The following is a 12,185-nucleotide window of genomic DNA, read 5'->3' as shown; positions in this document are numbered from 1 at the left end:
CCGTATCCAGGATTTTTTTCCGGAGGGGGGAGGGTTACAAAAGGATTTTTCTGGGGGTGGGGGGAGGAGGAGTTACAAAAAGACTTTTAAAAACATATCAAAAATTTGTTTGATTCATTTTTGTTAAGTTTTTACGAGTCGGACAAACATTTTGCAGGGGTGAGTCAAATCCCCTAACCCCCCTGGATACGGCCTTGCGTCTAGGCATTTTTAATTTATAAAAGAAACATATAGACTGGGCTCAGGCACATACAAAGGGACTTTTTTTCGGGGCCCAACAACAACAAAAATCATAAAGTCCCTGGTTATGCTTTCAATTATAGCTACTCTCATGAATATGTTTTTCATATGTTAATTTAATACCAAATGGACTTATACTTTAGATGGTTTAAGAAAGCTTGTTGTTAAATCGCCATCATAAGTCCGTGCTAATATTAACCCCTTGAAGCGCACTTTCATCTCTAACAATAAAGAACAATAGCTAAGACCGAACCAACACATTTTAAGTTCGGGTATTCACCCACCATATGACGCAAATAGAAGCTCCAAAACAAGAGACATTATTTATTTATGCTTTGTCATCATCAACACCTTTTGCGGTATAAGTTACCAAAATTTTAGTGGTAGTAATAGCTATGCCTAAGGAGGAGCCATTTCATACTTTTCAACTCTGTCATGGGTCGGAGTGCGACCATTCAACCGGGTCGCCGTAGCTGGTGGGCTATTCACGCTTCTGCGACCTATTCTTCCATTGCGAGCTTTGGATAAATGTCAGAATTAAGAAGGAACTTGTTTTCAATCTCAGGTTAGATTTTCTCTCTAGTGTTCACTCTGACTTTTTTTCGGTATCCATGGTCGTAATATCCAGATAAAATATGTTATCAACGTTACTCAGGTCCTTCATCAAATGGTCCTCAGCAGGGACGTCGTTTGGGGAGGGCAGGGGGGCAGTTGCACCCTCAATAATACGGAGAAATAAAAATAATTATATATCCCATGCACCTTGACTATCCGGTTATGGACCCCTCTTGCCCCCTCCCCAATAAAATGCTGGAGATTCGCCCTTGGTTCTCAGGTCACTTTCTTCCGCAGAAAGGTAGAAAAGTAAGAATGTATAAAAGAACCTTGGGTTCAAAGAGGTCGCAGCCCTGGGTGAGGGGGTTTTTTGCGGGGTTGATCGTAAAAACAGATGAAGTGCTGGTGAAAAATTAAGGTTTTTTTTATTATTTTGCTAGCTAAAAAATAAATATACCAGTCATTGCACGTTTTAACGCTGATTCCAAATATACCAATCGCTATCCTCGCAAATACACCCCAGGCTTTTTCAGGGTACCTAGGGCTATTTCAATGAAAATACAATAAAAATGCATTTTTTAAAGTCTAGAAGTAAAAAAAAATCTGCACTCCCAACTGGCGCCCCTGTAAGCTGTATACGCAACTATAGGCTGTACACACAACTTTAGGCTGTATACACAACTGTAGGCTAAATACAAAGCTGATTTAGCTTTTTTCAGATTGCCTTTAATCGGCATTAGGAATAAATTGTTAATGAGGAATAAGCACAAAAAATAATGTGAATCATCAAAATCATCCAATTCTTGCACATAGCCTAGTGCTAGCCTATATTTTGTTTCATCAGAGGGTAGCTATTTGCGAGGGTAGCTATTAGTATATTTGAAATTGGCGTTGAAGAGGGCATCGCGTGGCATTTTTAAATTTTAGCTAGGGAAGTAATCGAAAAAAATGAATGATTACCGATGCACATTTTTGGCTCAGCTTTTCTTAAGGCCCTTTGGACTTATCTTGGAGGGATTGTCCCTGTTTTAGGACATGATCAAGACCTTTTCAAAGCATAGGTCTTAAGTCAACACAGTTTTAGGTAGGCCGGTATCACAGTTTATAGAATTAGATAATTCTTTAAACTGTGGCCGGTATAGTCAAAGTCGACATTAATTTATTGTCAAAAGCATCGAGCCATTGCTTTGAACTAGGAACACAACTTATTAGGCACAGCAGCCGAATTTGGTGGAAATAAACAAAATTGGTTCTAGATGGTGAAATACCACTATATACAAATATTCAGAAAAGGCACACCATAAACTTATATTTAAAAACTACAGGGCTCAAGAGACATAGCGATTTCTTCCAGCGTTTTAAAAGCTTATACAAAGGCGGGCAACAAATTTCCTTTTTTACAGAATGGGTAGCGTTCTTTCGGCAAATATTTCGAATTTGAAAAAGATTGACGTTACAATAAGAAAACTTGTTCGGTGAAACAATAAAGTGATATATTATTGGAGATTTTGGTGAACTAACCTCTATATTAAGTACCTAAAAAAAATCCAGTAATGACTATATTCAGATTAGTGTGTCCAAATTCAAAACTAAATAGGTCTGGGTAAATAATGCTTGAGCTCTAGTCCATGGGCGCCCATAAGCTGAATTCTGGGGGGGGGCAAACCTCGTCTAATTGGCACTTTTAATGCTATATAATAGGAATCTCGGAACAAATATAAAAAAATAAGGCAGCATCATTCAGCCAGGGGGTGGGCCCCCTGCCCCCCCCCCCCTATGGGCACCCATGCTCTAGTCTTTGCTCCTTGTTCAAACGCTGATAAAAATACGGCCTTTTTAGCTTGAAGAAGACTACAATTACCCAACCTTTAATGTGTATGTTCTTTTTTTTGTGGGAAGCCTACAATTGTAACTTGCGCATTTTTTTGTATTGTAGTTGTAGCCTTTACAATTGTAAACAGTTGCATATATTATGGTATGTGTGTGTAACTTAACCCTCCTTTTGACTCAAGCCTTGTTCATCTCAATTCTCATTTAACTCCATCCCCATTCAGTTGAACTCCAAGCAACTCACCCCCTTTAACTCAACACCTATTCAATTCCAATCAACCTATCTTAACTCGTTGCATGGATTGAGTGGGGTTAAGGGTTGAGTTGCATGGGGGTTTAGTTAAATGAAGGGTAGATTGAACGATGGTTTAGTTGAAGATAATTGAGGTTAATGGGGGTTTATTTAGGTGGGAACTACGTATTACAGTTGTAAACTTTTCAAAACGAAATCAAATTTTGAAGATTCACTTTGATAAAGATGAGATGGAAACTCAGCTCACAGGGAGCTTAAATTTTAAGAGACCAATCTTGGGGCGTAAAATATTGGAGCTCAAATTGGATATATACCCTTAATACTAAAAAAAGTAAGCCACAGGGGTAGTAAAAAGAATTGATACAAAATTCTTTCGTGATCAAATTTCGCCGTTAACCTGGAATTCAACTAAATCTTTCGAATGGAATAAATTGCAAAAACTAGCCAGGATTTTACTTCTATTCTTTTTCTCTCCCTTCTTCTGGGATTCCAAGTGTGCAAGTCAAGTTCTAAAATTTTAAAAGTTGGAATTGGGACTTATAATGTACCGTCTATACATCCTACTTTTGGAAGTGTACGAAGGAGCGCTGAAATTCTGAGTTTAGAGCGGATAAATTTACGACCTAACGCCTCAATTCAGCTTAAGGAAAGGTTTGAATTTATTTGTTACCTTTATAACTTTCTTCCCCTTGCAGTTAATCCCATATCGTTATGCTAAAAAAAAAAAAATCATTTAATTAAAGGCTAAACGAAGAAACTTTTTGTTTTATTATAGTAAGATGGTATTTGATGCTGCGTTTTGAAGATTTCAGTTAATCTTTTGGCAATTCAAACTATAACGAAATTGCTAAGCTTTTGGGCCAAATTTTTTGGGCATCGCCGCGGCACTTCAAAAGTGACCTCATTTACCAATAGATAATGAAAGTAACTGCGCAGCAAAAAAGCGTGTTATTTTAAACAATAAACAGCTGTAAGTTATAAAATATAATATGAAAATTATAATAAATTATAAAGTGTATTATGATATACATATAATATAATAGGGAAACATGGACATGCTTTCACTCTCCAATAAATAACTCCAAAACTATAAGTATACGTAAATTCTGAGTAAACTGCACCATAATACAGGTTTACGAGCCGCTCATGCAGGGGCGGATCCAGGATTTTTTTAGGGTGGGGGCGCAAAATAGTTTGATCCGATAAACTTGCGTTAAGAGAAGTTTAATTAACGTAATATTGCGTTAAGTAAGTAAATTACACTACTTTAGACTACGTTAGGGGGCGCCCCCTCGCCCCCCTGGATCCGCCACTGCGCTCATGACGACAAAGACATTGTTCTAATTCTAGTGGCAACTTTCAAGGAATTGTTGACCAAACACTGAATATGTTTCAGAAAACATAACTTACAGTTTCCCACTAAATAGGGACCCAGAACTCGTTCAAGAACTAGAATTTCACCAGATTTTTTTCAAGCAAAGTTTTGAATAAAATACAATCAGAAATTTTCCACTGCTGTCAGTTTTTGCATCATATAACTGTGCTATTTATTCCACTTTTTTGTAAATTCTTTCTTAATAAATGGGGAATCGTAACATTTTTGCCAAGTTGTCAGAGCCAAAATTTCTTCAGCAAAATTTGCTACCAAAATCCCTATATTTTCACAACTATATTGTTACATTAGTGCTCCGAATTGCTACGTCATAAGTGCTGTCAGTTGGTGTGTTATGTTTTTTTCTTCTTCATATGACGAGTTTTGAGGAAAATTTGTAATGGCGTTCACCCCTCTGTCGGTACTAAGATCGGTATGTGATTATGGGATGACTTCGATATGTGATCACCGAAAAACTAACTTACTGTTTTTGCCAAATTGTATTGTATATAGCATACCTTGAGTATAACAAAGGTTTTGATCATGTTTTGTCAACGAGCCAAATTACAAATTGCTCTCCTAGTACAAAATTATCCTAAAACATAAATTGAAGGCACTTCAGGGCTTGTCAGAGTTAGATACTATTTGTTGCCGCCTTTATGCATATTTCTCTAAATTTTTCGGCAGCCCAAAAATAACGAAGTTATTCAGCTTTTAGGCTATTTTCTTCTCATGGACTGTGCTATTCTGAAAGTGATCAAGTTTACGTTTATGAAAGATAGAATCAAAGAGGCAAAAATGTGCATTTTGTTGAACAATGGCTTATCCAGAATCTTTGTTGGGGGGGGGCTATTTTTGAGGAGTGAGGGTACATGAAACTTTAAAAACACATCACAATTTTGTATATGCATTTTGTTGTATTTTTAAAAGTCGAACAAAAATTCTTTTCTTTTTGTGGGGAGGGGGTCAAACTTAGTACCCTCTCCCTCTGGATACAGCCTTGTTCTCAAACTATTAGCTATTCCAGGGGTAAAATGTAATATAAACTTAATAAATATATCTTAATCATCGTCCTAAGTTCTTTTTTTGGTACTTATCTCTTATAGCCAACACAATCAAGAAGTGAATTAGGTTAATCCTAAAGAAATATGCCTAAGTATGATTAAAATAAAATACTTTAGTAACAAAACTATGGAAACTACAACAGAGAATTAGGGAAAACAGGCTACCTGAACACATTATATTTAATGGTTTCTAACCTAACCAAAATACCAGCTAAAATATTTAATTAAAATATACCTATATTGTATTGTGCATACACTCTCTCATGCTAAGCTGATTATCACCAAGTATACCTTTTGAAATACCCCGGGTCTGTCAGACCAAGAAATTGAGTGTGGTGGCTATAATAGATAACAAGGCCGTATCCAGGCGGGGGGGGGGGGTTACCCGGCTTGAATCCCCCCCCCCCGAAATTTTTGACCGACTCGAAAATAAGTCGAAAATTAGTAAAACCTTGGTAAAAATCAGTAAAATTAGTCGAAAACTGAGTCAAAAATTAGTAAACCCCCCCCCCCAAAAAAAGTCAAAAATTTGTAAAACACCCCCTGAACAAAAATCCTGGATACGGCCCTGATAGATAAGTACCCTTTCCCTGGATCTAAATTGTGTTTCAGCAATCGCATAACCGTCAAAGAAATAGCTATTCTCCTTTTACAGCAGCTTTTTCATCAGACAAAAATGACATCAGAATAATGGGGAAACTGATTCCCTTCCATCAATTTAATAAGGTCTCTCCTTTTGTTCTTTCAAAAATGTGAGGTTTTCAGGGCAACACGTCACTGTGTTGCCATGTTAAGCCGCGAAATAAATAGGCCAAGAAGGACTAATGTAGTTTGACAACATTTTTACTCCTTAAAAAGATAATATTAAAATACGTTGGTTTCCAACGATAGTTAGACCTTCAAAGAGAAGCTGCATTTTTTAAGCATTTTGGTTATAGTTTTTAGCTCATTGTTTCCTGATTTTCTCCCATGTTTCCTTTTTTTAAATTGGGTGTCTGCACAGATCAGATTCTGCATAACTGCTTTCTGTGGTCTTTTTAATTAAAAAAAGAAAAAAAAATGAAATTTTCTACTTTTCCATTTTTTTAATATAAGTGGTTGTGCACATGGCCGTACCTCAGAATGGGGGTTTGAAATCCCCTCCCAAAATATTTGTACGACTCTTAAAAACGTAACAAAATGCATATAAAGTAATTTTTGATGCATTTGCTTGTTACCCCCCCCCCCTCCCTGAAAAAATTCGGCTACGGCCTTAGTTTTACAAGAGTCCGCTTAACCTGTGCAAGCAATCAGATTTAATTTTTACTGTCCTTGGTACTTCGACGAACAATTCGAGACGCTTGCGTATACGTACAATTTTATCTAATGCGATTGCTGACTTTCACCTACGTATTGGACGTAAGAGTGTGGTGCCATACCGTGTGTGGCACCAGGCGTGCCATGGCACCATGGCACCAGGCGTAAGAGTGTGGTGCCATGTACAGGGTTTACGTGCGTAAATACTCGTTTCTATACCTGCTATACAGGATCAGATACAGTTAAATAAACGGAATTTTAATTGCTTCTGCCTTGTACGTTCGGGTTTCATATGAAGTCTCACTGCAGGCATTTGGGGTCTCTATATAGGAGGAAGCTATACGTAGTAGTGGTTTTCTAACATAGTTGAACTGTTTGCTCAATGCTTCCTTAGAAATTCCAAGTAGAAAATTTCCTGTCGTTTTCTAGCACCTCATTAACTTGTACTCTGTGCTACATTTATATATTTACGTTCATTAGAATTTGTGCTAAATTATTGAGGAGCAAAAGCATATTAGGGACACATTGAATTATAAAATAAGGTAGATTGATAATATAATGATATTAACGAATTATTATTATATTATATAAAAACGAATTATTATGCTAAAATAGATAATTAAACAAATAAAAAAAAATCAATAATCAAATAAATAGCTATAATATTTATTATATAAGCAACATGATAGTAATAATAATATATAGGATATATGGAATAATAATTTGAGTTTTTTTTAATTTTTAGTACAAGCATTATGTTTTATCGTTGAAGCTGCTTTTAATTTGAAATGGTGCAAATGTCTGCTGCTTTGATATTATGAAATCGGTGAACATGGTGAATTGAGTCGATTAATTGCTTTTAAAATGACAGTGCCGGTAGAGAAAAATTTCTTCCCAAAAGTTCCAGCCTTAGGTTAAAAAAAATATCTACATAGACGAAACATCAATTTGCATCTTATGTGACATGACCCACAATTTTTTCCCGAAGCTTTTACTACTTATTTTAAGAAATATTAAATTATTTACCTTTTGAATAAAATTTGCTTTGCTAAACTATGAGTCGTACGCGCGAAACGATGTATCATTTTTTTTTTTTTTAAAGTATTAAATAAAAAAAACAAGTTTTTTTAACTGAAAGTAAGGAGCGACATTAAAATTTAAAACGAACAGAAATTATTCCGTATATGAAAGAGGCTGTCCCCTCCTCAACGCCTCGCTCTTTACTCTAATGTTTTTTATTGTTTAAAAAAATAGAGATTAGCTAAAGTCAAACTTTTGCGTAAAGAGCGAGGCGTTTAGGAGGGGACAGCTCCTTTAATATACAGACTAATTTCTGTTCGTTTTAAGTTTTAATGTCACTCCTTACTTTCAGTTAAAAAAAATTGTTTTTTTTTATTTAATTTTTGAATGTTTTTGAATAAATGCAAGTTTTAATCTTGGCTCACAGTACATGAATAATTAAAACAAAATTTTCATATTAATTTACTTTTATCTGGTTAAATGGCTTTCTCGAAACTTTTTTCATTTTATTCACGAACGTTTTTATTAGTAATAAATATGAGTAACTTACGAATTAACTTACTTAACGACCTTCTATATTAATATATTTTTAATACGAATATTAGGGGGTTCGCCCCCTATTCAATACCTTGCTCTTTAAGCGAAAGTTCGAATTTTGTAAAAATTCTTTAAAAATGACCGCTTAATCACAAAAGCCATTAATTAGAATAAATAGCTCTTTTGAAAGTACTAAGAAATCTCTGGCTTAAAGAGTGAGGTATTGACTAAGGGGTGAACCCAATCATATATGTAATATTTTCTGTTCGTTTAAAGTTTTGATGTTGCTGCTTTTGCAGTTGAAAAACTTATTTTTTTATATTTAATTTCTGATCCTTTTTTAAATAATGCTGGGAAGTCCGGCATCCCCTTCATAGCAATGTCCCTTCCCCCATGAAAAATCCCTTCATGGAAATATCCTCCTACATAACCCCCGACCCCAGGCACGTACGCAGGAATTTGTTTCGGGGGGGGGGGCTAAATCCTTCAAACCCATTATTCTATGAGAAAAATCAGAAAATTATGGGAAAATGAAAAAAATTATGAGATTTCGGGGGGCCCTGGCCCGGAGGCCCCCCTCCCTGCGTACGTCCCTGCTCAACCCCCCCCCCCCCCACACACACACACACTACCAGGAAAAATCTCCCCTGAAAATGTCTGTACTGTATACTTCCCAATAACCAATACTATATGTTAACATTGGGTAAAGTTCATAACTTTCAGCCCTCCTCCCGGGAACTTCGGGGGATTAAGTCTTTCTAAAAGACATACTTATAATATTTTCGAACATACTGAAGAAAATGGATATCTCAAAATTTTTATCAGGTGACTTTGGGAAAACAATGAGCATGGGAGGGGGCCTAGTTGCCCTCCATTTTTTTTTGTCACTTAAAAAGGGCACTATAACTTTTAAATTCCATTCCAATGAGCCCTCCCACGATATTCTAGGACCACTGGGTCGATACGATCACCCCTGGTAAAAAAAAATAAATAAAAATAAACACGCACCCGTGATCTTTCTTCTGGCAAGAAATGCAAAATTCCACATTTTTGTAGATAGGAGCTTGAAACCTCTACAGGTTCTCTGATACGTGGAATATGATGGTGTGCTTTTCATTAAGGTTCTATAGCTTTTAGGGGGTCTTTCCCCCTTTCTCCGAAAATAAGCCAAATGTTCTCAGGCTCGTAACTTTTGATGAGTAGGATAAAACTTGATGAAACTTATATATTTGAAATCAGCATTAAAATTCAATTCTTTTGATGTATCTATTTGTATCAACATACCGTTTTCTAGAGTTTCGGTTACCATTGAGCCGGGTCCCATTAACCAATACTATATGTTAACATTGGGTAAAGTTTATAACTTTCAGCCCTCCTCCTGGGGGCTTCGAGGGATTAAGTGATCCTAAAAGACATAGTTATAATATTTTCGACCATGCTCAATAAAATGGCTATCTCGAAATTTTGATCGGGTGACTTTGGGAAAAAAATGAGCGTGGGAGGGGGCCTAGTTGCCCTCCATTTTTTTTGCTCTCTTAAAAAGGGCACTAGAAATTTTAATTTCCATTCCAATGAGCCCTCCCACGATATTCTAGGACCACTGGGTCGATACGATCACCCCTGGGAAAAAGAAAAAAAAAACAAAAAACAAAAAAAACAAATAAACACGCATCCGTGATCTTTCTTCTGGCAAAAGATGGAAAATTCCACATTTTTGTAGATAGGAGCTTGAAACCTCTACAGTAGTATTCTCTTAAACGTTGAATATGATGGTTTGATTTTTATTAAGGTTACGTATCTTTTAGGGGGTCTTCCTCTCTCTGTTCGAAAATCAGCAAAATTTTCTCAGGTGTGTAACTTTTGATGGGTAAAACTAAACTTGATGAAATTTATATATTTGAAGTCAGAATTAAAATCTGATTCTTTTTATGTATGTATTGGTATCAAAATTCCGTTTTCTAGAGTTTTGGTTACCATTGAGCCTGGTCGCTCCTTACTTACAGTTCGTTACCACGAACTGTTTGATTAGCAATGAAAACTGTGTGATATCCGTGATCGGGGTTGTCATGGACAACACATTTTTTTAAGTCACGCTCTCTATGTGTTTTCGCATAGCTGTTAGGCTAAATTGAAAATTACAATGTTTTCTGAAAAAAAAAAAAAAAAAAATACTTAATTTCATACACTTGCATCTGGAATGTGTTTCCCTTAGATAGTAACATGATAGACCTACCTTTTAAAATCTTATTGTTTTCAAAACCTTGCCACTAAAATTTTAAGGAAGCAAAAATAAGGAGAAGCTTGCACTCGCCTGGTTGGTTCTGATGTGTGAAATCTTGCGCCAAAAAAGGAACAAAAATTTTTGAACCATTAGATTCTTTGGTGAGGTTACTTCTAGGGGCTCATAGTTTTAAGGTTCACTGAAAAGCCATGTTTTAAGGTTTGACTTCTGCTTTATAATATGTGGATTTTTTTTTTTTTTTTTTTTTTTTTTTTTTTTTTTGAGGACTGATACAAATGCGCACACTTTATTAAGTGTGGGCCAATTTGGAACACTCAACCTCACAATGAAAAAAAAATGTTGGGCAGTCTCTCGTCATTCGTCAATAATGTCATTAATCTTTTCATTGTTTAAAAAAATTGCGTTTTATTTTAAATACTGGAAAAGTAAAAAAAATAAAACATGATTTCTCTGCTGATTTGGAGCCAACGCTCTAGTGTTGCCTGTATTAAAGAGCCATGAGCCTTCAATGTTTTATTTTTTATTATACAATAATTATCTATTATGACTATATTATTTATTGTTATTTTAAAATATCTTGTATATTATATAATTTCTTGTTAAATAACGATAAATAATCATTTATATTTTCCTCGCAGAACCACTTTTTATGGAAGGGATTGCCGTAGAAACTTCGAAGGGCGTCTCATTCAATTGGAAATCGAAAGTTCTGATGCCTTTTTTAAGAGTCGAAAGTGATCGGAGGGCAATCAGCCCTCTTCCTGCTCTTTTTAGCTGTCCTCCTCCCAAAGAAATTCGATTAAAACTTTGAGATAGCTATTTTGCTCAGAATAGTCGAAGGATCGAATAATTATGCCTTCGGGATAACATGCCTCCCACGGCCCATAGGGCAAAATTTAAGCTACGTAGGTTACCCATTGTTTGCATATAGGATTTGTTATTGGGAGCATTCTTTAAGCGTGTTGCGTCATACCACTACTTCAACATAATCATCCTAGGAAAAAATTACACAAATAAGGACACGTGCATTATCAAATTTATCGGAAAAAATGCACAATTTTATGTTTTGCATGCATGGACTTAAAACCCCATCCCCCCACCCAATAGGACTCTTGGACATGCTAAATATGATGCTAAAATTTTCATCAAGATTGTAACCCTTTTGAGGGTTTTTCCAGTCTCCCCCTCCTTTGTTCTTAAATTATGCAACGTTTTTCAGGCTCGAAACTTTTATGGCTAATCTTTTGATATATCAAAATTTCGATTTTCTAGAGTTTCGGTTCCATTGACAATACTTCTTTTTTTTACTTAAGTTTGTCATGACGAACAGTCTGATAGATTTTTCCTCTAACTCTTCATATTCCTTGATAGTTATAAGGTTTCAAAAATCAATCATATTTTTAGCAGGAAAATTTACTCGCAGTATTTAAATCATCAATACTGTTTATTAGAAGCACTAAATTAAAGCCTTATGAAGGAGTATTGAAATAGTTTCGAATGAAGCAAGATACTTTTATGTCTAAACTATTGAATTCCTTCTCCAGGACTAATGTCTTGCTCCTTGTCCTTTCCCTCTCATCTGATGATAATTCGGAAATAGTGAAATTTTCAAACACAAATGGGAGCATGGACCTATATGTTCAAAAATGATTGCTGTCTTTGACCCAAAAGAAAACTTGTAAGTTATCCATTGAGTTAAAACACTGAGCTCCCTACCGTCAGCCTTGTTGTCACGCTTGGGTGGCTGACGCTCCACCTTTTTTCAAAACCAGGCTG

The 12,185-nt window shown here is 35.7% G+C and overlaps 1 protein-coding gene across 1 annotated transcript in view; it reads left to right on the top strand.

The window, feature by feature from the left end:
- Positions 1–646: 646 nt before the first annotated feature.
- Positions 647–12,185, top strand: part of LOC148948337 (orphan steroid hormone receptor 2-like) — a 285,870-nt gene continuing 274,331 nt past the window's right edge. The window contains exon 1 of the mRNA XM_089094896.1: positions 647–805. The gene's annotated coding sequence lies outside the window, so the exon portion shown is untranslated. The remainder of the gene's footprint in view (positions 806–12,185) is intronic.

Source organism: Artemia sp. Qi Xiang Cuo, chromosome 9 (assembly GCF_049724085.1).
Source record: "Artemia sp. Qi Xiang Cuo chromosome 9, ASM4972408v1, whole genome shotgun sequence".
NCBI classification, from domain to species: domain Eukaryota; kingdom Metazoa; phylum Arthropoda; class Branchiopoda; order Anostraca; family Artemiidae; genus Artemia; species Artemia sp. Qi Xiang Cuo.
This window is presented reverse-complemented; position numbering and strand designations above follow the sequence as displayed.